We start from the raw sequence: 27,304 nt of genomic DNA, 5'->3' as shown, positions 1-27,304 counted from the left end.
ATGTTACATTAATCCGGTTATAACAGGGATAGATTTAATTTTAGAAGGAGGAATGGAGAACGGTTAGTATTTACTTCAGTCCGACTCATAGCCCAGTATAGAGCCCCTTCCTCCAACACGTAAAGATAAGTTTAAATGATCTTATTGGGTCACTTAAACTACGTTTTGATGACGTTGCTGACGGGGACGGCGAAAAATAGTGACGTAATTCCTTTTTAGCTCTGTCGCTATGACCTGCCTCTTCTTTCATACCCCCTCCGTCCCGTGGAAGGGGGTCCGGGACATTGACGCGCGCCCAGATTACCCTGTTCTCCATTCCTACTTCTAAAATTAAATCTATCCCTGGTTATAATAAGGAAGGACAGTGGTTATCCCCTCGATTTGAACTGGGCTATTATCCTCGTGGCGAGGTTGTAGCGCGGGCTGGAGGTCGGGCGCGCTCGGTGAGCGAATGTTGACGTAATTTATTCGTTTGCCTTGTTGGGGCGTTTGATCGTAAATTCGTGGGTCCCTTAGTCGGGTCGGCCGTGTCCCGACGGCTCTTAAAACCTAATAGTCTTTGGCGTGCCGCCACTGCCGCCCGCTTCTAGAAGCCGGGCTCCGACCAGGGCAGGCAGGCAACCAGTACCGAGATGATCTAAGCATCTCTAAAGATTCGCTTCGTGCCGAGACTCGGAATATTATACTTCTCGAATGTCCTTTTTCTCCAACGCCTCCCTTTTATACGATTTTCCGGATTTTAAATCAAGAACCTAGAGAGAAAGAGAAAGAGAGAGAGAGAGGAACAGCTAGCACCAGCTTGATGCTTTTTAATATTTTTCAAACGCCAAATTTATATATTTTCTCGGTGTATATTATATTATATATTTTTGGGGAGAAACTTTACTACGCTGACATTTTTAAATTTCCACTTATTTTCGATATAAAAGTCCAGACTTTTATGTCCTGAGCGACTTAATTCTAACCGGAAGTCGAGAATACCCTAACAGGATACGATCATATAAATAATTCGATAAATAAATAAATACGGGGGTCAGTCAGTTGATGGGGAAATTGCGGCCCAGAAAGGTCAGGGATATTTAATTTTCGATGTATTTTATTTGCGTTTAATTGGAAAGAAATTAGTTTGAAATTATTTGGGTTTGGGTTGAGTTAAAATTGATGTAAAACGTTTGGGAAACTCTTTGTGAAATATTTGGAGGAAACTCTTTGTGAAATATTTGGGGGAAACTCTTTGTGAAATATTTGGGGAAACTCCTTGTGAAATATTTGGGGAAATTCCTTGTGAAATATTTGGGTAAATTCCTTGTGAAATGTTTGGGGAAACTCTTTGTAAAATGTTTGGGGAAACTCTTTGTAAAATGTTTGGGGGAAACTCCTTGTGAAATATTTGGGGGAAACTCTTTGTAAAATATTTGGGGGGAAACTCTTTGTAAAATATTTGGGGGGAAACTCTTTGTAAAATATTTGGGGGGCAACTCTTTGTAAAATATTTGGGGGGAAACTCTTTGTAAAATATTTGGGGGAAACTCTTTGTAAAATATTTGGGGGGAAACTCTTTGTAAAATATTTGGGGGGAAACTCTTTGTAAAATATTTGGGGGGAAACTCTTTGTAAAATATTTGGGGGGAAACTCTTTGTAAAATATTTGGGGGGAAACTCTTTGTAAAATATTTGGGGGGAAACTCTTTGTAAAATATTTGGGGGGAAACTCTTTGTAAAATATTTGGGGGGAAACTCTTTGTAAAATATTTGGGGGGAAACTCTTTGTAATATATTTGGGGGGAAAATCTTTGTAAAATATTTGGGGGGAAAATCTTTGTAAAATATTTGGGGGGAAAATCTTTGTAAAAAGGTTAGGTAAAACCCGCTTAATGGGATGAACCTCGGAGATTTTTCGAAGTGACTTTTTAAGTCCATTCTTGTAAAGGGTGGTACGCGATGATTCTTCGTTAGACGCTATAGTACTTGGACGCTTTTATTTCATTCTTTCCTTAAGCCTCGGTCACTGTTCTTCTACTTAAGCGTGTGTAGAGTGAGAGAGAGAATCAGTCCGTGCTAAATGAGTGTAACATTATAATCTACGATTGAAACGTGCAGTCGGGAGTCTCTTTGGGCAGCGACCAAAGCAAGCACCCTTTCATCGCGGGCAGTCGTTATACGTGAGCTGGCTTCGACTTTAGACTTAATGGTTCACCTATTTCAAGACACTGGGCGACAGATACGACCCGACTGACGTCGTAAAGAAGCCAACTCAAACCTAACCCCCACCCCCTCAACCAGTAACCCCGATGTCGCTTGACCCTACTGTCCAAACGGGGATGGACCTATTCAGTTTCCTTCTCACTGTGACAATCCACGTTGAAATAGCTCCATCTAAGGGGGTATACTGTACTTCTAAACCAATCAGACCCTCAACCCCTAAAATGGCTGTACGAAAGTCGCGTTCGCATTAAACTAAAACAGATGTATTTTGTTAGATTGTGTTTTTAGGGAGTTTATAGTTATACCCCCGGGGGGGGGGAGAAACAGATCAAACACTGCCCCCTCCCCTCCCCCTGATCGTGATCGGGCATATATTAATTAATTAAAACTGTCTATTTACGATCTGGAGTTAAATTGGGGAACGGTCCCGTTATTTTATATTCAAAACTATACCTACGCTTTCGAAACTTAATATCTTTATTTATAACTACAATTAACGTAGTCTATAAGTTTATAAGTGATATGTACCATATGTATGACACTACCTGTAAATTCTATGATATATTCTCGCTATAGAGACCTACGTGAAATTACCGTAATTTAAACAAGCTTGGAAACCAAAATAAACCTCTCCGAGTCGAGACGTAATTAAGAGGTTTTTCTTAAATAATGAAATAAATATAATTCATATTAATTATTTTAATCGTCGTTAATTTACCTTAATTCTATTTAAATCGTTTTAAGAAACTTTATTCCTAAAATAATTTATAACATAGCTATTGTTGACGTTTGAATTTTTGGAAATTTAGGGTGTAAGGTGATTGATTCACAATAAATGATAATAAAACCAGTAATTGCAAGAACCTTTGGTTGAATCCCTGCCATTGGGAAATCCTAACGATGCTAATGGAGTAGATGCCAAAACATGCTTTCTACGAAGAAGTTTGTTCCGATTTGCCAACTGCGACAGACACACTCTCAGACGCGTCCAGTGTAATACCTCTCCGTGACATCATCGTCACTCGGAGAGGTAAAAGAAAATTGCCGATTAAAATTTGGGAGAAAACAAACAAGTTACGGAATGATATAAATCGGTTAGTTGGAACCCTTAACCATCTGATGTATTATGAGAGTGAGAGAGAGATGCGTTTGGCTGTAGTGTCTGTGGCCTGGTGTACGCAATTTATGTCGCTGCATAAATCAGTCAAGATCGAGGCGAGCTTTTAATCACGAGTCGAGCTAGGGATGCTGGAAAGATCCCGGTCCCGGTTTTCCAAAAGAGAGCATAGATGTATAGCTTAGCCATCAATTATTAGCACCCCTTGCAACCCCACAAATACCCCTCGGGAGTCCACACCCCCTTCTTTCCCTCCCCCCCTCCCTGCGCGGTCGAAGTTAGAGACCATATTCGGCTCAGGCCAGCGTCCATCTATCAAAAGTATTTTTACGCCCGATTGTGCTTCATCGTTCCAGACGATCTATCCCCTTTACCCCAACCCCCTTACCCCTACCCCTCTAGCTCATCCTTGGAGTCATTAAATTAAGGAGCTATTATTGTTAAGTTTGATTATTTAAATTCTAGTCATGGGCACAAACCGATATGATATCGGTATCGGTGACCGATATGGCACCAAAACCGATTTCATATCGGTTCGAGGTTATTAATCGGTTGATAATCGGTTGATAATCGGTTGATAATCGGTTGATAATCGGCTGATAATCGGCTGATAATCGGCTGATAATCGGTTGATAATCGGCTGATAATCGGCTGATAATCGGCTGATAATCGGTTGATAATCGGCTGATAATCGGCTGATAATCGGCTGATAATCGGTTGATAATCGGTTGATAATCGGTTGATAATCGGTTGATAATCGGTTGATGATCAGTATCGGTTCCAGTAAAACTTTGATATCGACATCGGCCATCATATCTATGAAATTTCTTGTTTCATTAAGTCCAAGAGCCATTTTTTGACCCTGTCAGGTCTTAATGGCTTAAAAAGGGGGTTGAAAAGACGACGAGAGCCAGGGGGATATACCCCCTCAAAGAGAGAAAGAGAGAGGCCAAGGGGGTGGGGTGGGGGCATCTAACCCCACAGCGCATAAACAAAAACTTGGCCTCATCCGACAATAACGCGAATAATATATTGGGAAAAATGAGAGGTTTCTCCCCTCGTGAAACAATGATCCCCCCTTCCCGGAAATCCCCCCCACCCCCTATTCAATTTTGCATAAGAAAGGTTGACGCTGGGACCAGAAAAAGAAAAATTAAATCATAAGTTTGTGTCATATTTTAGCGAAGCACTGTTCCTGAAAAACGTCGTCCAAGTTTCTTTTTTTTTTAAGTCTTCAATAATAAACGAGGTTTGACGCAAATTGAATTAATTTTTAGACAACATTTAGGCCCTTTTCCCCCGCTACATTAATCATTTGATTGAGTCGCGTCCCCATCATTTTTAAACGCATCCCTTTCAAAGGGTACGCGTATAGTTTTCAGTCCTTTATCCCCTGATTCTAGTGTTTTTAGTAAGGTTTGTAGTTTTTTAACTAATTTTCTCATTTTTAGGCCTATATTCCACGCCTTCGAATTCGATGAAAGGTTGATCACTTCGTGGCTCGTGCAAAGCATTGCCACGTACGCGTCACGCGGCCATTTGGAACCAGTCAACGCTGCGGAAGTTCTTAAGGTAAGCCAATTTCTCGTCAAGTCTCGTTTTGGTTTTTGCGTGGAACTAGCTTGGAATGACAACGTTGACAGGCAACCCAAACACGACAGTTGTCCCGCGTAAATCTGTTTAAAAGACTGTCAATCTTCGCTTGACGTCAAAACACGCCAGCTAAGGCTTAGTTGATAGAATAAATGTTATAGTTAGGCTTAGCAATCAGCGCGTATAGAAGGAGACTTGGATAGACCAAAGTGTCATAGTGTTTTCCATTGGGGTGATCCGAGCGCTCCCGGAGTGCTCCGAAAAAATCTTTCATTTGGAAAAAACGAGCAGCTCTGCGGCAGAGGCGCGTCTACCATAGCACCAGTCGCTTCGTCCAAGTTTGCTCCCGAATTGATCCCAACCGCTTCGACTTGTGATGACGTCACAAAACCGCTCTGAAAAAAAACTTTTGTCTTTCATTGTGAGCAACTAGATAAGGTATTCCGAGCTAGAGCGATGACGTATCAACAGAATACGGAGCGATCTTGGAGCGCTCCCATGCGACCCCATTGGAAAACGCTATCAGTCAGGCTCCCTCCTCTCAAAACCGGTACTACTCGACCCTAAAATTCCGCACATGCGCACTCCGCGCATCAGAGAGTAATTTCTTGACAACGTACGTCCAAGGCTTAGCTCGTAATAGTTTCCCCTTCACGTTGACTTTATTTTTGAAAAGTAGAAAGCCTTGAAAGCGCTATCATATAAGCCATGACCGAGTCCTAGAGGTGGTTTGGTTTGTTCCTGTGTTTAGACTCTTTTGATAATCCATCAAAAGTAGCTCTCGTCATTTTTGAATGGGGCGATCCTTTTGCCAAGTAATAATTAGCGCCCCCTACCATATATAAAGTGCACTCCACCTTTATTTTTGGGGCATGCCTCGGCTATCTCCCAATGATTTATCGCTACCCTATCAATTGTAAAAATAAAGTTCTCTGTCTCAAGGCGAGATTTCGAAAATAGAAGTATATAATTCATTTTCCCCCTTCCCCCTCCACGATATGAAACTACTTGGTGGTTATTGTTAACTTCTCGTTTAATATACTTCTAGATTCCCATATTTTTGACATTAAGACAGATTGAGGTATGAGATACCTCACTATTTCCAAGTACTTGGGGGTTATATAGAAAACCGATACGGTTAATAGATAGTAGTGTACTGTGTTTTCTCGGAGAAGGGGGGGGGGCACTTTACCTTTGAGATTAATTTTAATTGGGCTAATTTTAATTATGATCCTTTTAAACCGACCCATTATTTTGAAACCTGTTTCAGTTTTTGCGGAGAGAGTATAAGGTTTTCTTAAGAACCTGGCGCCATCCATATCGGCATATTTTTTAATACCCATTCAGACTGGGAATAAAATGTTTCGGGGTTCATTTCCCCCTTCAGACGCCTGAGCAGACGACTTAAATCGTGCCGCGTTCATGTGCTGATTTTTAAGCAGGGGCGGAAGTAAGCACAGGACACTGGACATCAGGCTGGGAAATAAGGATATTTTTTAAACTAGTCCTTGGGACCAGTGACCCCTCTAGTCCCCGAAATAATTAACTGGTCTCCGGACTGGTCCCAGCCTTTGTTCTCCAATAGATTTGCAATTAATAAACTGGTCCCGAGGACCAGTAACCCCCACTTTTTGAATTAAAAAACTAGTCCAAGCAATTAATAAACTGGTTTTGGACCAGAGGAAGTGTGCTATTTCCCAGCCTGCTGGACATTGTCCAATAAAATTTTTAAATGTTCCATAATTTCTAAAAAAATTAAGAGGGTCACTAGACATTTTGACCAATTAACTTTTCCAAAGTTTAGATTGCTTCACTATGAAGATGTGACACTATTTTTGCACACTCCAGTGGACAATGTCCTATAAATTTTTCAGTCAAAGCGGGAATCACTTGGACACATGTCCTATAAGAATTTTTTCTTATTTCCGGCCCTGCTTTCGAATACTAAAATAGACGAATCCAAAATGACAAATCACAGCACCAATAATCCTAAAACCTTAAGTATATCGTCTGCTAAAGCGTCAGTTGAGCATGATCGAGTGTGCTATGACCAAAGAAAAGACGCTAAGGAGGTGGTGCCATCTTGACACTACAGCTCGCGACGAATTTGAACAATTTTCAAATTAAACCCGCGAATCTTTTACGTGTAGTCGTTGACACGTGTCCAATTAAGCCAGTAACTTCACCTAAGTGAACCTAAGATTTTAGTTTAGTTTGAATGAGCCTTTACACTTTATTGGTACTAATAAGTTCTTGAAACTTTTGGTTATTTTTGCTGTAAGTACTTAGATTTGACTGAGGATTTAGTGTTTCCTTGCCCCGTATATAGTATTAGCTTGTTGAACCTTACTTGAAAGGTTGAAACGATAAGGTTGTTATCCGATATATGGTTGTTGGGAGTTTCGATTAGTGATTGATTGGGGGCGTGGTCTTAAACGGCGTTGTTTACTAGCTCTATCCCTTTATACCTCCGCCAGAGGGACATAGTTGGCCGCCGTGGGTGTGTATCTCTCTCTCTCTTTCTGTTCTCTTTTGATCGAGATGAATCACCTCTACAAATCAGGAAAAGAAATGTCCTGTCCATCCCGAGAAGAATGCCCAAAAGGCAGATATTTCCCAATACCCCCCCCCCCCCGCCTTTCACCCCCAACCCCCCTCACGCCGATATTCGAGCGACGGACTATGTCACGACTAATGGCGCCCTTTATCCGAGGGGTCCTTCACAAAGTTAATTTTGACTGACCGATAATTAACGCTATAATGATTATCTTTTTGGAAAAAATAATAGTTAAATTGAACCGTAATTAAGAAAGTTGTTTGAGTTTATAACAATTCATATTTTTTTGGATGTCATCAAGAACTAAAAATGTTTGATATATTCAGGGTTCATACAATTTTTGGAAAACCGATTTCCCTGAGTTTGCCAGTTTTTTTTTCATATATGGAGTATCATATGGATGGAATGTTTGAAAACATTTTGCTTATTTACTCGGCCCCTGTTTGATGTAACCCCAAGTTTTTAGTATCGTTGGAAAGGTGACAAATAGGGCTATGACATGCTCATAGAACATCTCCATATCTATACTAGAACCAGAGTTATTAGCCTCCAAAGTATGGAGTTAAAAATTCATAAATAGCATAATAACAATAAGGGAGACGCCGCTACCATAAGTAACATAATAGAAATAAGTACCATGTTAAACTTAATCCAATGGAGGGAATTTTTATGAACATTTTTCTCGGTCCGGTTTGCAAACTTACTCAAACCTCACAAATTTCCCTGATTTCCCTTAGTTTTTCCTGTTTTTTTTTGTCAAATATTTATCTCCCTGAGTTTTCCAGGTTTCTATGAACTCTTGTTATTTATCGTCCGATTTGGACGGTCTTGATTTCATTTTTAACTTTAGATCGCCTTCTATCTAAATCATTCCTTAAACTTTTATCTGAAACGATAGGGAGATTTTTGTTAAAGGGGCGGGAGGGGGGGGGGTTGAACGTAAGTCCGTGGCTTTTGTATTAAGTCGTACGTAGTTGACATTAATGTCATTTTTGGGGGGTTTAGGAATGGGACCCTCGGGTGCCGTTTATCCTAGAATAAGCGGGAACATTCCGTCATGAGAGATCTTATCCGGACTTTACCGGTGACGTTTTGACCAACCGAACATTTTTATTGGTCGCGGAGGGCCAATATCCGCGCCCCACTAGTGTCCCACGTACCCTTATTTCCCGCGCTTTTTCGACAGCGTCAAAGGTAGTGGCTTTAATTAAAGAAGTTTCTCCTATCGAATCACTTTCAACCCACGTGTCACGCGCTTTCCATTCGGGACTTTATCTTGGCGCCTTTTTTTTCTTTCCCCGCCAAAATGGAAGGGAACGTTGGGTTACGCCGTGATATACAGCTTCGGTGTGACTCGGACGGCGTCGAGGGAGCGCGAGCTGCTTTGGCGGGAAAACAAGCGCGAGAGGATGATCTCGCGAGGGTCGTTTGAAAGCGCGCCAAAAAGTACGCGCCCTTTTCTTCCTCGAGACGCGCGCCTGTGGCACTGGCTCGTGGATCAGCAACGCGCGCTTTTTATGCCTCGTGTCCGACGTTCCTTGTCCCTGTTCGGATCATTAGACATCACGCGCTACAAACATAAATTTCCTCCCTTAATTGTAATTTACTGCTTGGCATCTTTCTAAGAAACCAATCTCCAGCCCACTCCCTCTCTCGTACGAGGCGCCTGACTTTAACAGTTTATTAAACTTAATTACGTTAATTAATCTAAAGTTAAGTGTAAAAAGGAGTCCATCGAAAAATTTCCCTTGTAGATATCCAGAAACGTTTGAGTCTAATTGAGAGCATTCAGTTGGGTGAGTAGTACGTCACCGGCAGCCATATAGGTGGGTTTCAGCTTTCTTTTCGCATTGAACCTACCATAATGTATAGCCAAGAAATTTATCCGGCGAAAGCTCTCTAAACTCTGAAACTTCGCAAACGTTTCTAACTTTAATCGATAATCCGAACGGGACCTTTTCTTTCGATTTTTATAGGTTAGTCTTAAGAAAAAGGATGGCGCGAAGTTTAGATGGCGGGTTGCTCCTCGCTCGCTCTTACTGTCGAATTCCGCGCCAAAAGAAGCGTCACGCGCAAACCCGAGGGAACCGTCCCGAGAAAAGCGCGGAGCCAAAAACGGTGTAGCTCGCGCGCGCTCTGGGCTAGCTTTTTTGGCGGGAGATCGGGTCATAAAAGAAGGGAATTCATCAAAGGGAGAGGAAAGAGAAGGGAGAGTCTCTTGATGGAGAAAGAACGAGAGAGAAGAGAAGGGACGCTTAGAGGCAGGGGATCACGGGCGGAGAGAGAGAGAGAACCAGTTCTCCTGGGTGGCTCGTTACAGCCACGGAGACTGATGGAGCGAATGCGCCAAAATGGCCGCCGCCTGCCGATCTCGCTCGTCTTGGCCCTCCATCTCCCCCCACCCCCCTCTTTTTTGGACTTGTTTCTCTTTCGCTTTTTCAAGAATTCCTAGATGAGTTCGCATTAGGTTCATTCAGGGATTTTGTTTATTTTTGATTTGTTTTATATTCTGATTTGAAAACAGTTTCTTAAAGGGATGATGGAAGATAAATTGGGGATCACGCGAATTTGGGTATGTTATTTTGATCGCGATGATTGGCTGCAAGTAGAATAGAGGAAAAATGACGTGTCTTGAGCAAAAGGCTCTCCTGTTTGGTTACAAAACCCGAAGAGATGCTAGAGTGAAAAATTACTGGCAACACTGAAGCGCATGTAGACCAAGTTAAGAAAGGATGGAGGGAGAATTTCTCCAGTCTCTTAAGCCTACAAACTCTATAAAAATTTATTTCCAGTCACTACAAATCCCTTCTAACGCGATCAATTGATTTGAGTGCGAATGGAGCTTTAGTCTGATGTAAGGTGTACATGTTCATCGACAATGTCTTACAGATCTGTAGAACAGAAACTCGCAGGCATTTGTCCCTTGGGTCGCCTCCTCTTCCCACTCCCGAACCCAACCCCGAGTTTCGTTTTTTATTATTATGCCTTTCGGAGAATATCGAAACCCGGCCATGGGCTTTGGTGGCGTGGGGTTTGGGGCGAGGGTGGAGAGACCCTTTCCGTAACCCCCAATGAGACGCGATACTAAAACTAGTAAGCTCTGGAAAAAGACACTAAATTTGCGGAGGATGTCCGATTCGAACTCCCACCGATTCAAAATCCAAGATTCTCCTATTCACGCTGCAACCATTTCTGCAAAATGAGTTAAAAGATTTCGGGCTTTGACAATCGATGAATTATTCGCGCCAATTACACCTTAACTATTCTTTCTTGGAATTTTAAACAGTCTTTCAAGTGTGCAGCTAGGGTTGCCAAGGGGTTAGGGGAAACCCGGTATAAAAAGTCAGGGATTTTTCAAATTGACCAAAAGTTTCAGAGAATTATTTTAATTAATATCTTTATAACGGCGATTCTAAAATCATATCGAAATAGGCTTAGCAATATGACGCGTAAATTCGGCTTAGTATTTTCCCAGAAAGATGAAAAGTCGTAGCTCAAACGGATATCTTGAGATATAGACAAAAGAAATGACTTTATCATCATATGTTTTCGTTACCCCCAAAGAACGTTTAGGATCTTGGGCAAAGGGGGGGGGGGGTTGTTATTGACTCCTAGGGAACTGCTGGGGGAGGGAACGGGGGTGGGAAGATGGAGGTTTATCACGTGAGATTGCCACTGTAGTTGCAGCCAGCCAGTTTATATAGAGAAAGGGAAATAAACGAGAATCGGAGGTGGGCCAACATTATGATATCATCCCCGTTGCAAGCTCTCGCTCCTCTATCTTGAAGAATGTTAGTCTTAGACTACAATCTAGAGCCTTGTCAAATTTTCGCTCCTCCGGAAGCGCCGGCTAAAGAGGAGTCACAACGCGGAGAAATCGTCCAAGCAAGCAAAAAGAGAGAGTCCCCGAAACTTATCGCCTGTCTCCGTTCATAACTCACTCGCTGCTTTAACGCCAACGCCGCCATCTTTACTCCAAAGTGGCGGGAAAATATCCACCCACGCTCCCTCCACACCCCCTCTCCTATTCCAATCAATGGCGCGAGGAAATAAATTAAAAGAGAGCGCGCCAAACAACCTCCCGACACACCGATGACATAATAACAAGGGGACGGGCACTTCTTTCCTTAAAACAAAATAAACCCTCAATCAGGAAAATAGTAAAAATTGTTATTCTAAACTTCTCCTATTACGTCCCCCCCCTTGTATTTTGAAAGGGGGACTGGGACTATGGCACGCGAATTACACCTTCTCCCTAGTAAACTAGATATCCCTTCTTGATTTTACAATGTATTTTGAAGAATAGTAGTATCCGGCCCCTCTGGAAATACACCTGAAGTCTCGCGTAGCATCCCCCTCTCGCTCCCGTCATCTTTTTTGGCGGGAAAGAAAGGATCACGTGGCTATCGTGCGAAGCTATGGCTTTAGCGCGCGCTTTTCTCCATACCAATATATATAATATATACTTTTATTTTTTCCTCTTCAGGCTTCTTGGAAAGTAAGAAAAAGTGCGCGAAATATGTCCTGGGATGGTAGTTTATAATAAAGCTCGCGCTAAGGTCTCTAGCTGTTTTTTTGCGCGTCTTCTCACCACGCGGGATCAAAAGACAAAGTGCCGTCCGCTTTGTTTTGAGGCCCCCGAGAAAATGATAGCTTTTTCTAGGGAAAGGGCTCATTTTTTAGCAGCTTCCGGTTTTGCCCCCCTTTACCTCCTCCCCTCCCTCTTTGGTCCGAGAAAAATCGAGCTGTAAGTATAGAAAAGATCTACTCGATCCGTGTTGAATCTGAACTAAATTGAAGCGGGAAATGTTACGGTATATATATAGCTGCAACTATTATAAATGTTGTTTGTGATTGGTCCCCGGGATGTACGTTGGAGAACGGGGATTGAAGGATACTCTTTAGGTGAATTATGAGGGCACTCGCTACTTCCTCCAAGAAACACTCTCTCCCTCTCTCCTTTTTCAAAGCATTAATCATAAAACTTGGCTCCCGGAAATAAATAGTTTAAAAAAGAAACTGTATTCGGTATTGATATAGTGCGCGGACAAGTGAACTTGCCAGTCATTTCAAATCCTCGAAATACGTATCAGAAGGGGATAATAGAAGAAGGATGACACTCTTTATCTTCTTAATACTTTAGTTATGTAACGTCATTCCTCCCAGGCTCACCCCTTTTTGTTTGCTCTCCCGCTCAACAAACTTCAGATGGGCATCGCACCTTGCTAGGGTGAATTCTATAACTGTTTGGCATTTTGGAACTAAATCCCCAGCAATCAAGCCACAAACCATGATTGTCTTGACTTGGGACAAAAATTCACAAGCGCGTGCGCCTTGGAAAATAGTTAAGCGCTAATAGAGTAATGATGAGGAAACTATTTATCGCGTATGTGGTTCGGTTTAGTAACCTTCTGCACTCAAAATGTTTTAGCTGATGTTGGGAAGAATGACGTATACACTTACCCCGCTTTCTGGTACACTTCTCTCGAAGAGAATTATTATATACTTCTGGTATTATTCAATTATACTAAAAATATTAAGATGAAGCCCAAATGCACTTTATTTCTTATCGCCGGTGTAGCGGTCGATAGTGTTTTTATGCCCACAGGCTAACTAATAACTCAGCTACAAAGTTTTACTTAGTTTTGACTAAGTTTTAAATAAAATAAAGCCGGTTGGGGTAAGTTTAAAAATAGTACACTTTATGGTGACCCTCTCGAAGGAGAGCCAAACCAAATCTAAAGAAATATACAAAAAGGGTAGCAAGGGCTTACACGGTAAAGTCCCTTGCTCCCGTGTTCATGATAACATCAGTTGCTTTCCATCTCTATTGAAAGCTCTAGTTAGCCCCTCGCTCCTCAGGTGTGGGCTATGGAAAATCTCCAAACTAGCGAGAATCCATCGAGCATGGAAAATAACCAGGATTCGTGGAGGGGAGTATCGCGAAGAAATTCGTCTGTCGTCTGCAACAAAGACCAATAATATGTATTGTAGCAGACTACAGACTAATTTCTTCCCGTAACTCCCAATATAAGCCTAACTACCGGCATTATAGGGAATAAGGTGTATTAACTTCAACCTATAACGAGCAAAGGGTAAATAACAAACAAAAGTTGACAAAACAATTTAAGTTCAATCAAGATCTCGTGACCAAATTAACTGAATGCGATACTTTTCACTTAATTAAGCCTGACTTTATTACTGCCCCTCACCACCCCCCTGTCTCTGTCTGTCCCTCACTGTTGGTCCCTTTAACCAATTTCATGGAATCCTTTTGACATTTGGGTGCTATGGCCTTTCAAAATCTAAATTATATCAATAATATACTTTCCTAACTATATATATACGTTTAATTTCCTTAAAGGGGGATGGAACCCCCAGCTCCTCGCTCTTAACTCTTTGACGGAGTTCTGGGGGGGGGGGGTTCCAGTATACAGGGTGTTCTAAAAAAGGGGTAATTAAAGGACTGAAGTATACAGTGGGCGATTTTGAATCGGAAATGTGATTGCAGCCCCTAACACTAGTTATGAACATTGGAGTGTTTTAGGGATAATCCCATAATTAAATTAGTAATCATTGTCTTTCAGTTTCTTGCTAAGTTTTAAGGGGTCATCCGTAAAACACCCATACTAAGTTCATAACTCGTGTTAGTAGGTGTGTGTGTCCTTTGTTTGGGGTCAAAATCGGCTGGACATAGAACTATAGAACATTTTCGACTCAAAATTGATGAAAACCCACAGCCACAGAACCATCCCACTCTTTGTACTTCAGTCCTCTAATGACCCTTCCTTTTTGGAAACACCCTGTATCAATATATATATTTTCCAAGTTCTTGACTATAACTGCATGGCACCTTGTGTTGAAATTTTGGGTGAAAAGGGGTGAAACCGCGCGAAATTGTCCCGCTATGCAAAATGCACAAGAGGATGGGGGGGGGGGGAGGTTAAGAGATGGGTCCCGGGGAAGAGTCAACTATTAAAAGGAGTCAGGCAGAAAACTTCAACGTGAAGGGGATAGCTGCCACCCCCCCCCCCCCTCGCCCTAAGATCCTGTTAATTAGGCGCCCTGTCAACTGAGCCTCTCTCTGCTGCATGGCCAAAACGTCACCTTCCGGAAAGACACTGTATTAGGCTGCTAGGATAGGATGGGGAACCTTCTGCCCCCCTCTCTCTCTCTTCTCCGCTCCTCCTGTGTGACGGATAAAATGATGTCACTCAACCTGTCACAATGTCACGAAGCTCCCTTCAAGTTTCTATCCGCAGTCTTATATAGAGAAGGCCTTTACGCTTTTCATCTTCGGTTTAATTTTATTTTAAATGAAACTATACTATTTTATAGGGGCTATAGCTCGCAAAACCCTAGAAATGGGATGTTACAGCTAAGCCTAATTTGAAATTTTTTAAAAACTAGTCTTAACGAAATAGAAACGATATTTAAATTTCGCACGTGCTTATTAAAAAATCGCGGGAAAATGTCCAGTCTCCACGCGATGTTTGGCGCGCGAGTAATAATGCTAAGCCTAAATTTTCAAATTGGGCTTCTCGTGAACCGAGGCTTATGGCGTGACGCCAATTTAAGTGACAAATCTGTTTATTTTCGACTCTGAATAAAGTTTTTTGTAGATGGCGCTGTTGAATTGCACACGGCGCAAATAACTGGCAACACTCGTTCGCGCATTATCTATAGCGTCATCGACGTACGGTATTAAAGAGGATATGTCGGTTGTCTGGGAGCGGGGGGGGGAGTGGTTGGCTTCGATGTCCTCTTCAGGGGCGTTCTTGCGTAACAAGAATGCTGCCTTAGGACGCCCGCCAACCACTAAAAAAAGAAACAAAGAGTGCAGAGACAAAGAAAAGGAATAGTTCCTGTAAGATAGAGAAAGAGAGATGTTACTTTCTGGGGAAGAGCCCCCTGTTAACCGAGGGGTTTGGGAGGGGGTGGGGGTGGTGTCTGTTGGGTCCGGCCATGCGATGACGAAGCCTGTCAACCGCCATCGGCTCGTAATCCTTCACCGGAGCCTGTCCGTGACGCGCCCACCCACCGCCCTACCCGACTCTCTCTCTCTCTCTCCTTCGTTTTCTCTTCTTTCCTCTGATTAGCTTGACACACCGGCTTCTGACTGGAAACCTATATCCGTGGATACGCAATTTCTACATATATATACAAGATGCTTGTTGTTTCTTCTTAAATGGAATAATCACGTACAGGGTGTTCCAAAAAGGAAGGGTAATTATTGGAGCGATGTGCAATGGGACACGTGGTTCTATGGGAAATCATCAATTTCTAGTCGATAATTTTGCCTAAACAAGTTAACGATAATTGGAGTGTTTTACGGATGTCTCCCTTAAATTTAAGTAAGAAACTCAACAGACGATGCTAATTAAGAGGTCATCCCTAAAGCGCAACAATCTCATCTATAGTAATTGTCTTCTTGTAGGCTATGCCATTTCTTCGGTCCTTAAGATTGTTAAGGTCTTTGGACATAAGCACTTTGCGTATCACTGTCTTAAACAAATTACGTAGGAATTCATTATTTCTGGGCCCTTGCAGCACCCTCGACATGTGCTTTTAGACCTTTTTATACTGAATTTCAGCACCTCTATATGTGGAAATAACTTAATTTGGTTTAATTTTTCCATGACAACCCCATAATTTTATCTAAAAAGAACGAGTCGGCACTTTTATTCTATTTAGAGTGGTGGTAAAATTGGGATGTGGTATAAATACGTGAATATTTGGTATCATTATAATAGACTCTTGTTGTTTTGCCTGTACTTGAAAAGGCGGGAGAGAGAGAGAAAGAGGGAAAATTGACGGGAAAAGTAAGTGTATATAGGGGAGGTTGGTATCTCGCGCGCGCTGATAGTTTTGAAATGGTCCTCGCGCTCTACCCTCTTGGCTTCCCTCCCTCCCACACGCTCACCCGGTTTTGGCTCGCGCCCGACTTGCTCGCTTGTCAGCGCGCGTCTTTTCCCGCGTCGGATGAAAATGACACCGGAGCGCGCGCTACTCATCCCCGCTAGTTTTCCCGCCACAACCAAAACCACCTCCCTCCTCCCTATCAACCACTCAAAAGAGGGACCCCCGTATCTCTTTCATTGCCCGAGCACTGTATACGAACTTGTATACCAAAGATACATACGGCTAATTGGAATCATTGTGTCGCCATTTTCCCAACGTTTCTAGAGAGATTTTGCGCCTTGAATTCGAGTTGCTACCAACCAGTGAAATCGCGGTTAGAAAGACGCCATCAGAATTGTGAAGCGTGACGAATACTAAGTTCTCAAGGCCGGCCCATGCACAAAACCCGCATGGAATATGGCGGGCACAATGATTCCTAGTAGATGTATGCATTCCTGTTTGTATCTATGGCCAAATGAACATGCATAGTCAAAAGCGCGCCCTTTTATTTGCCTACGAATTGGCGCCATCCATAATTTGGCGCGAGTTTGATTAGAGAGATCCTTTCGTAATAATGACACTGATTTTAGGAATGACCCCCGTAACTCGGACTTGGTTTCAGAGTTTGGGTTGGGTAGTGGGGCGTCAAGGCTCGGTTGGGGTGAAGTAGGGAGGGAGGGAGGGCTAATTAAATGTGCCGGACTGCGTACGATGAAGATTAATTTAGTACATTTTTGCAACGTGGATAGGGGGGGGGACGCCACCAACCATCCTCTTGTCTCTTCATAAAGCACCAAATATTCGCCTTCACCACAATATCTTGTAAGTTCCCCCCTGACCACCCATTCCCCCAGGATGATAGAGGGTCCCTTATAATATTTTAAATAGACTGGGGTCCCTTTTTGGACCCCCCCCCCCTCGCTTTAAAAACCAAACCGAGAACGTATTAGTTAAAATTTAGTATATCGGAATTTCAATTTTTCTTCTCCTTTAACCCAAACGTAATTAAGACGATTTAATTATGGTTTTTCTCTCACTATCTTTAATTAGTACAATTAACGCGGTTCGCATATTAAGGATTCCATTCTTTAACGGATAAAAAAGTAGGCTTATAGAAAAAAAATGAAACCAATTTTCATTCCCGCGCGCGCTCTTTTAACGTTAGGCTTAGCGTCCTGTGATAAGACTGCTTGCTCCGCTCTTCTTTTGAAGGCAGCGCGCGCGATGTCACAACCAACAGGTTCGCATCCATCACGTGCCCGTTCGCGCCATTGTAAAACACGCGCCAGCCACGAAAAAGAAATAAGGAAAATTGGCGCGAGATTCTGAGAGAATGCGTAATGTGTAGGAAGGAATGGCGCGCGAGCACTATAGAGTCTGAAGAATGTAAACGTTCGGTTGTACTTCTCCCGCCAAAATTTCCCCTCGTGTTGTTCAACATTTCCTTACGAGTATTTTTAATATAATATTTCGTATAAAGAATGAAATAAATATTTAAATTATCCTTAAATATTAATATTAAAATACATTAAAAGAAGCATTTACGATTTAGAGCTCGACGTGAAAGCCATCTTCCAGGCTGAAAGCATCCCATGTTAACTCTATGGCCCCTGTAGAAATGTTTAACACGCAATACACCAGTGCTCAGGGTGAAGCTACCCACCAGGCTGACTATGAAAAACATATATAAAATAAATGTTTTTCAAAACATTATTTTATTTAATTAAATTTGAAAGTAAATTTTAATCGTAATTAAATACGCCAATTAGTTGTAGTTGCCAGTGAAGTTAAATTTAAATAGAGAGGAATAAAATACGAAAATGATTGATAGTTATTGATTTCTATTGACATTGTTTGGTCGCTTATAAAAGTCTATAAAAAATGGCATAAACCCATAAATAAAAGCGAGCTCGAGAAAAGGAGACAAAAATATAAGAAATAAGCAATATATTTCACTCTCCGCGACTGCCAAACGAGTCTTAGCCCAGGCTCTCTTCTCTTCTTCCATTTTGGGGTTAGGGTTAGAGCCCCTCAAAACAGAGTCAAAGAGAAATATAGAGAGACTCCTATAACTCCAAGAGAGAGAGAGAGAGAGAGAGAGAGAGAGAGAAGAAAAAATGTGGCTGAACCGATCATTTCATATCGACGGTCATATAAATAGTGGACAAAGGAAACGTCATTTTCGGACAACCCTGCCCCCTTCAGAGCTCCCATTTCTGGGGTATAACCAACTAGGCTTCGGCACCGAAGTAAATCAAAGTAATCAAAGGGACGTGTGGCCATTTTTGTTACTTTAGAATCGTAATGGGTTATAGACCATTCCATTAATTCCAGGCAGTGGAATCGCTAGGCCTTTTTTGGGGCTATAGCCCCCCCCTAAATTTCAAAGTTGTTTTGTTATTAATTTTCTATAACAACTTTCAAATAGTTTGCCCAGATTAAGCCCCCCTCCCAAAATTTCAAAACCTAGCAACGCTACTGCGAGTCGGATGCAACCTAATCCTGTGTACCTTTGTTTCTCCACAAGTTTTTAATGGAATGGTCCATAGATCGGTATTGGCGTTACTTCGGTGCCTCGTGCGCTCCTTCAACGCCATCTCTTCTTAGTCGCCACCCCCACACCCGGTCTTCAGCCTTGTCCCCTTCTGGCGTTAATATCCTGTTGACCCTTCTGTCAGTCACGGCCAGCTCTCGGAGTCCTGCACGGACAAACGCCGACCGACCGACCGTTTCTGGAGTCCGAGCGATAAGAAGTCTGGCTGGCTTTTAGCGCCTAACGCCATCACGTGACATTTCCCCAACCCTTTTCTATATCATCCATAACACCTATCCGCCATTACTCTAAAGGTAAACATCGGCCTTTGGTAGCGCTGACGACAGACATTGAAACTAGAACATAAGTTTAAAATTCCTCTTTAAGTTCGCGCGTTTTTCCTTACGAGCTACTGACCGTATTTAACAATCACGTGACATTTTAGAAGCACGTGAAATTTTAAAACTTTAAAACAAATAAATATTAACGTATTCGAGAAACACGTGCGGGTTGCGGATGCTAAAAGCGCGTGAAATTTTAAAATTTTAAACCAAGGCTTAAGTTATTTTTAAAAAATTATGTTTCTAACTATAACTAACAAGATATAAACTTATAGCGGGTTATTGTTTAACTTATGAGTCATGGTGAAGCGGAAGGGAGGGGGTTTGAGCCCCACGGTAGAGAGACGTGTTATGGATAGTCGAAAGTGGCAGCAGATTTATCGGGTATTTCCCGTAGTGTCGCTCGACGGCCGACCTCGCCAATCTTATCCTATTGGGAACCTATCCCCCTCCTTACCACCCACCCCTGTCCTAACCCCCATCAAGCGGTCACACAGAGAAGTTACCCAAAAAAAGGGGTATTTTTCTTCTTCTTCTGTTGTTTTGTTCATATACCAAAAACCAGATCTCTGCCGAGAGAAAGTCCAGAATCATCGCGTATTATAGGCAAAAGATCTAGGTTGGGGTTTGGGGCTTGGAGGGAAGGGGGTGGGATATATTTATTACATTAGTGGACTTCTTTCTCGATGTTTATCTGCGAAAACGAATGTCACCAAATACTTGATGAAAGACTTCGTAGTCTTCACCCCAAAAAGCTAAGACCTACACTCTATTAACCTTCCCTCCCCACCAAAACCCCCTTTGTATAGTAACCCCATGTGACTTAGCAAGGCTGCCAGGAACTTAGATATAAACCTCATTATATAACTATAGACAATTAATTAAACTTAAAAAAAATGTATTATTTTGAATAAATTTAAATTGGAGAAATAATTCTAGATATTTAAATCAATATAGGAGTACAACTCAAGGGGGAAGAGGGGAGGGGGTATCTGAATCTGCGCGTGATTTTTCGCTCCCCCACCCCCCCCCCCTGGCGCGCGAAACGAATCTGAAAATGCAAACGCCATAACTGATGGATTGAATTTTATGGTATGAAGCTACTAACCAAGGCCCAAATCAGGTTTAAAACCCCGCCTGCACTCTCGCGCCAAAACTTTTCCAGACGTTCGAACGCAGATGCTCGGGTCACGTGATGTTATTAATGTCCCCAAATTAATAGGGATGGCTGGTCCGACTCCAACAAACAGTGATGGATTGAAACGGTCACGTTGCTCCGTTAGGCCAGGAGACGGGAAAGGGGGTTGAAAATTTTGTTATAATTTTTCATTTTTGATCAAATCCATTTTGGATCTTCCAAAAGTATTTAGATAAAAAAAGTGCTATGATAAATATGATACCTCGTTTAACCTTTTCCTCTGTTGTTAAGTTTTAATTAAGATTCGACGATTGTCTATGATAGTGACGTATTTAATTTTAATCTCCTTGTATACAGGGTGTTTCAATAAGGGTAAATATAATACCGAAGTATAGTGTGATGCTGGTTCTACGGGCAATCAATTCTATAACCGATGTTGCTACCAAAAACTTAAAGGGACACTCCCTAAACACAAGGTATGAACATTAGAGTATTTTACGGATGACCCCTCCCACCTTAATTAAATTAGAATTATCTTTGAATTTCTTACTTAAATTTAAGGGGAATTATCGTAAATTAATTCCGTAGTAAAATCAGTTTGCGACTGGCTTATTTGGGGGGGGGGGCGTGTCACGCACCTTCGGAACCGCAAAGACAATTTCAGTATCAGCACTCATTAATAACTAAGAAACCGAGGGGAGGGGAGGAGGAAGCATTAGATCTTGAAGCAGGGGGGGCGGTGTGATTATTCTTGCAAGTTAGTCCGCTGCGGTTAACGTTAGGTCAGAAGTGAGATGAGACTAGAAGTGAAGGCCTCTAGCATTGGCAGAAATATATTACGTTACACGAAGTTCACTTCTCCCTACCTCGCGCCGGCCATCATCTATGAAGTATTTTTACAGGCTAGAAACGGTACCGTTCCTCCCGAACAGCGAGGCAGAGAGGTGAAAATAGAAACACTAGCGTCGCGTAGTGAGAAAAATGTGCGTAAAACCGGTTTTCTTACAATCGTGTCATGGTTGTATCTTAAGCTTTGTCCACATTGAGCTCGCGCTCGCGTGTTCGCGCCTTCGTTTATTCGCGTCTTCGCAACAGATCACGAAAAACATTTGCACTTCTGTTCTGATACACGCAAAAATTTTGCTTTTCCCATTCTGAGAGCCAATAAAGTTTGAGCAATCATTGCGCCATCTGCCCTTCTCCATCGACCTTGTCCAAAGAGAAAAACAAACCTAATCGTCCCAGCCTTCCTCTCGTCTGTGATTGGTGCTTTTCTCGCGAAGGCGCGAAATTCTTGGCCTAGTCGCAAGAAATTTGTGTCTTCGCGAGGTGAGGACGCAAAGTAGCGAAAACCTAATGTGGACAGTAGAGCGATCTTGCAAACAAGCAAAGCGAAGATGCGAACTCGCAAAATGTGTCAGTCTGGACAGGCCTTTATGCAGCGGCTTTTCACTTGCGCGAAATACAGTTGAATCCCGCCGTTTCTAGGAAACGTCAGATTATCTTGGGAGTGGCCATTTGTCACAGTTCTCTCGAGAGAGGAAAAAATTTTCTCTTCGCGACTAGCGCGCGTCGGGAGGGGGAAAAAATTCACGCCTCTTCACTCTTGCAAAGTTTTTTTTTCGGGTTTTCTCTTCATAGATGATGTCCATGGCACTAACCATTATTGAAGTGAACTTCGTGTAAGGTAATATATTTCTGGCATTGGTAATAGATCCTGGCGTTAGTGAACAAATTTGAGGATTTTACGCCGCTTCAATCGCATCTACGCTAGAGAGAAAAAAATTGGTCGAATTCCAAAAAAATTTCTTACCCCCTTCCCCTCAACCTAAAGCGGCGAAACACGGACGCGGGTGCTTGAATCTAGTTCGGCCGTCTACCACCGCGAGCGTCTCACGTTTTGGAGGGGAAATTCTGAAACCGCCACTAGAGGGCCAACGGTTGGTGTGTTATCAAGAATATTCACTTTCGCCGAGTGAAGAATTTGGTTAGCTCAGTACTTCTAGTCTCATCTCACTTCTGGTTAGGTATATCCGCGTTAGGCTTAGAAAGACAAGCACAGGAGAGAGTGAGAGAGAGAGAAAGGCACGGGTTTAAATAATATATATTGATTATGTCTTGATGAGAAATGGATGCGTTGGACAACCGGGGGAGGGGAGGTAAAGGGGCTAAAGACCATCCCCCCACCCTAAATTTAAAACGAAACACGTGCGTCCAGCGCGTCATTTATTCGGGTCCATCCCCGGCTCGTTCCCCTTACCCTTACTTAATGGATAGGATAACTAGCTAGCTCAAAGCCCCCTAAAATCAGCCGTGGTCTTAACTAATGATTCTGATTTTTAAATAGATTTCCAGCTCAAAACTTTAGGCTTAGCTCATTTTAAAATTAATATGGTAGGTGATATTTGAAAAATGAATTGCGTACCTAATACTTCTTTTTTTACACTCAAAAACATTCGGTCTTTATGACGTGAGCGGCGCTGGTTGGTTCTTTGGCTTGTTCCTTTGTCACATCACATCTAGTTCTTCCCGCGTTTCCGAAACTATACGCTTTATATCGGTGAGGGTTTCGGAGCCATAAATAATCTGGGATAAGAATTTCGTAAGCTGACTTGACTCGAACAATATTGCACGATGGTGATCTATGTTCCCATCCCCCAATGTCACGCGCAAACCACCTCGTGTTGTATAGGTAAAGAATTCATTTCTTACAACCATGAATATCGTAACAATGTCACCTCAGGGATAGATTTAGTTTTAGAAGTACTTAGGAATGGAGAACAGAGTAATCTGGGCGCGCGTCAAAGTCCCGGACCCCCTTCTTCGGGACGGAGGGGTATGAAAGACAAAGCTTGTCGAAAACCTGTGGCGTTTTTCGTTGGGTTTCATCAGGGATAGATTTAATTATGGAAGTAGGAATGGAGAACAGAGTTATCTGGGCGCGCGTCAAAGTTCCGGACCCCCTTTCACGGGACGGAGGGGGGCATGAAAGAAGAGGCGGGTCATAGCGAAAAAGGTAAAAAGGAATAACGTATTTTTCGCCGTCCCCGTCAGCAACCTCATCAAAACGTAGTTTAAGTCAGCCAATAAGATAATTTAAACTTTTCGTTACGTGTTGGAGGAAGGGGCGGCTCTACACTGGACTATGAGTAGGACTGAAGTAAATACTACCCGTTCTTTTATCTTAATTGACAAGTGAGGGATGTTGAATATTCTCGTTTTATTTTTCTAAATTCGTGATTGTAAGTACTAGCTTTCTACAATGCTTTCTCTGACAGGCCATACATCCGTCCGCAGCTCTTCCGTAAAAAGAAGAATAAAGTGGGGGAGGAGGGTGAAATGTGTGTGTGTGGGGGGGATGCTTTTTATTTCATCTCGAGCTTCCTCTCCTTTCCATCTTGCTCTTTTTCACTCTCGAATCCCGGATAGGACACCACCGTGTTAAAAGGGGGATGGATGGATTTAAAGGGAAGACGAAACATATATGAAATACAGGGTGTGTTATAAAATGAGGCCAAGTACAGTCTGATTGTTCTATGGGGAAATCATCAATTTTTGGGCGAAGTTCATACGTTTTTCGCGATTTTGCGTTGTGGGTCCTATTTCTATTTTTTGCAAATTTTCCCGGAGCCGCGTTTTTTTTTCTGTAGGCACAAACCAATCATTGAGGGTATGCTAGTCACATGGTTAACACTGAGTGCGTGTTTACACGGAGCTTCTATTAACAGGGTGAGGAAACTTCCTTCCCCTCAAGTACTGTAAAGGCCCTTAGGAAACGTAGACACTATTTGTCCATAAAAAGGGGCACATTTTAAATCCCCCCTCGGTTTTCACTGGTAAAAAATTGGAGCCTATGTAAACAACAAAGATGGCCGCCTTCACTCGTTCGTAGAAAGACATAAGCCTCGGACTTTTTAATGTTTAACTGCTATAATAATTGGTACAATTTTAAAAATTAAAATGGATTGCGATTACAATCAGTTAGTTTGTAAAAAGGGGAAGAAGAAGAAATGTGTTTACGGAAGCTGTAGAAGCGATTCACGATATAAATCGTCCTTTTATGGCCAGGAATTAAAGTTTATAGTCCGTACCTTTTTGGTCTTAGCAGCGAGAGACGCTTTTGTCTCCATTTGTATAGTCACAAAACCTTTATTTTCAACATAATCACGGAGCTTAATATAATCTGGATTTGTTCAGAGCACAACGGAGCTACACGACCACGTTCAACGTCTTCAAACTTTCAACGGCGGTCGCGTAAGCCTTGTCTACAAGCAGACGTCGCGTTCCTCCAACTTCCTTACGACAAGAAAATAACGTCAGACTTTGTTTACTTCGGCTCGGGGTGCGCGCGAGGAATGAAAACGGTGCGCAGAACCGAGGTACTCTAAGAGCGAGGGGGAAGAGACCGAGATTCCTCTCCCTGTAATAGAAGCTCCGTGGTGTTTACTAGGGAGCCGCCATTTTGAAATTTGCGGTGTTTAACCCGAGGCTTAACCTGTTTACCTTCATTTGATTAGAGAACTGTGAAGTTTTTTAAATATTAAAATGACTAGAATAGATTCGAAAATTTTGGACAACAAGGCGTGCATGGTTAGATTGGGTTTCAAATCTTTGGATGATGCACATGATAGAGTAATTTCTTTCCCTTACGTGGCACGTCATAACCATAACCCCCTATCTCCTACCTTAGTGATATCCCTCTTCCGGGGGTAAATAGTATTCTCTTTTACAGAGTTGCTACCAACGTTGGGGAGGTACACAGTTCACTCCCCCCTCTCTACCGAAATTACTCTATCAATGTTCAGTCTTCAAGAAAACAAAGAGTCATATGAAAGTCTATTTTCACTTACACTTTACAATCCCTTTAAAAGTACTTTTTTTATTTATTTGAAAGTAGGGGGTGTTGGTTAAAGGGTGTTTCTGTCCCGTGACATATCATCGGTGATTGATAACCGGCCGTGCAGGCTTTAACTTGAAAAACTCTGGTCAACATTTAACAATGCTCTATCACGTGTTAGTTGTCCCTTTAGCTATATAGCTTTAGGACCCCCGGTCACTTTAACGAGACAAGCGTTTAAAAGAGGCGAATATTTATGGTCTTTGCCTACAGCGGGAAACCAGTCAGCCTATTTTTAAAATATTTCACTTTTTTTTTGTCACGCATTTCGGGGAGCCTCGTTGCTGCTATTCATTCAAATTTTATATTTTCGACTTTGAGCGATTATCCCTCGTATGATTGTTGTCTAAAAACCCTCGATTATAAATGGTTTTTGGCCCCTCCCACTTTTAAGCCTATTTTTGTTAAACGGTAGGTCTAAAATATTGAAATGAAATTTTTTTTGTCGAAGCTTCCACTTGAAAAAATTTTGAGTAAAATTTTTCCGTTTAATGTTTATAAACTTTAAGTTAAAATTAGTGATGATAAAGGTTCCAGCATATATGATCCATAAGTATGACAATACATATACTTCGTTATGCTAGAGACTTACTGGGAGCTAGTTCGAGAACGACAAGCGAGAATTGAAGCCATACACTCGGTTAGTTTTGAAGGACTTCCATTTTCCTATTTAGTCTGAACTTTCTAAGCCTTTGACAGCGCCTCACCAGGAGTCGCTTTACCTACGTCATTCACTTCATGACAAGCTCCAGTTTGTAACCAGTGACAAACTTATGGAAGGAACATATCGTATGAACTTATGGTTCCAGTAAATAATATCGGTCATCACTATTTAGAACAGAATATAAAATTAGTTTAGAATGTTTAAATTCCTCGACATCTGGTAGCTCTGTCAAATTAGGCTTAGCACTTGTCGCTAAGCTAATGGTATTCGACACTCGTGTCTTTGTATTCTTGAACCAAGGCTTAAGTACTGTGATTTATTTACGTGTTTATGAGACATAATTTAGTGGCTTGGGTGGCTCGGGACCATTCAGGGTTTAGGATTTACTCAACTTTTGTGTGTCCTGGGTATTGCTGGGTGCGCTATTACCAGTGGTTTACTTGTACTTTTGAAGAAAGAGACACCCCGACGAAAACACGTTTTTGAATTATGTCCATATTTTGAATCTTGTATGGGGACGGCGGTGTCCCATCTGCGTATCAGTCCCTGTCTGAACATGGGAGCCCATCATTCAGTATTAGGGTCCCATTCAACCTTGCCCCCCCCCTCCATCAAAGGTCTAAAGCTTAATAAATAGTTTATATAATTCGAAACCTAAAGTATAGGCTTAACGTATTTATTGGCAGTACCGCGTACATCATATCCTTTTGATTGAGATCCGGAAGGTCATGACCTCTATGGAAGATACTTTTTGCGGGGTGCAACATTTAGGCATGATTCCGGAAATTGAGGAATTATTCCAGGGTTGGTAATCCTACTTTTTTTCGCTTTATATTTTCTCACACCAACCGACGATAGGTCGGTTTAGTTTCTGATAAATGTTGTAATTGATTAGTATCCAATCAATTTGGGAAAAGTTAAGACTCGCTGGTACTTGAGCTAGAGGACAGGATAGGATGGCTTAAGACTTGTCCACGGTTAAAGATATATTTCTTTTTTATTTTAGTTAGTTTATTTTTATTCGATTTATTTGGACCTTGGATAGTTCAACTTTGACCCCGAGAACTGAGTACCTTCAAGAAGTTGAAACCTTTTTTAGATTTAATTCATGAGTTCTCAACATTTTTAGATCACTTATGACTTTTTCATGAGTAGTTTTAAAAACTGTTCTTGATCTTTATAGATTTACTTCTGCTGATGTTAATATCTTCGGGCGAATTATATCAACTGGACATTAATTTCCACGAAACCAAAAGTGGACGCGTCACGCCTGACATCATCTGCGGGTACAACCGATTGGAATCAACAAACTGACCGCTGGTCAACAGGACACCAATAAACAATGGAACATCCATCAG

The 27,304-nt window shown here is 42.0% G+C and overlaps 2 long non-coding RNA genes across 2 annotated transcripts in view; one reads left to right on the top strand and one right to left on the bottom strand.

The window, feature by feature from the left end:
- The window catches only part of LOC149651213 (uncharacterized), a 20,476-nt gene extending 7,283 nt beyond the window's left edge, over nt 1-13,193 (bottom strand). The window contains exon 1 of the long non-coding RNA XR_016371139.1: nt 12,936-13,193. This is a non-coding gene — a long non-coding RNA (uncharacterized LOC149651213). The remainder of the gene's footprint in view (nt 1-12,935) is intronic.
- On the top strand, nt 4,449-27,304 carry LOC149651212 (uncharacterized). Its single transcript, XR_016371138.1, has 3 exons — nt 4,449-4,571; nt 4,774-4,894; nt 27,130-27,304. It is a non-coding gene; the product is annotated as an uncharacterized LOC149651212 (long non-coding RNA).

Source organism: Phalangium opilio, unplaced genomic scaffold (assembly GCF_054372755.1).
Source record: "Phalangium opilio isolate 3A_F unplaced genomic scaffold, DU_Popi_V2 ptg000082l_1, whole genome shotgun sequence".
NCBI classification, from domain to species: Eukaryota; Metazoa; Arthropoda; class Arachnida; order Opiliones; family Phalangiidae; genus Phalangium; species Phalangium opilio.
Note: the sequence above shows the minus strand (reverse complement) of the source record. Positions and strands in the feature narration are given on the sequence as shown.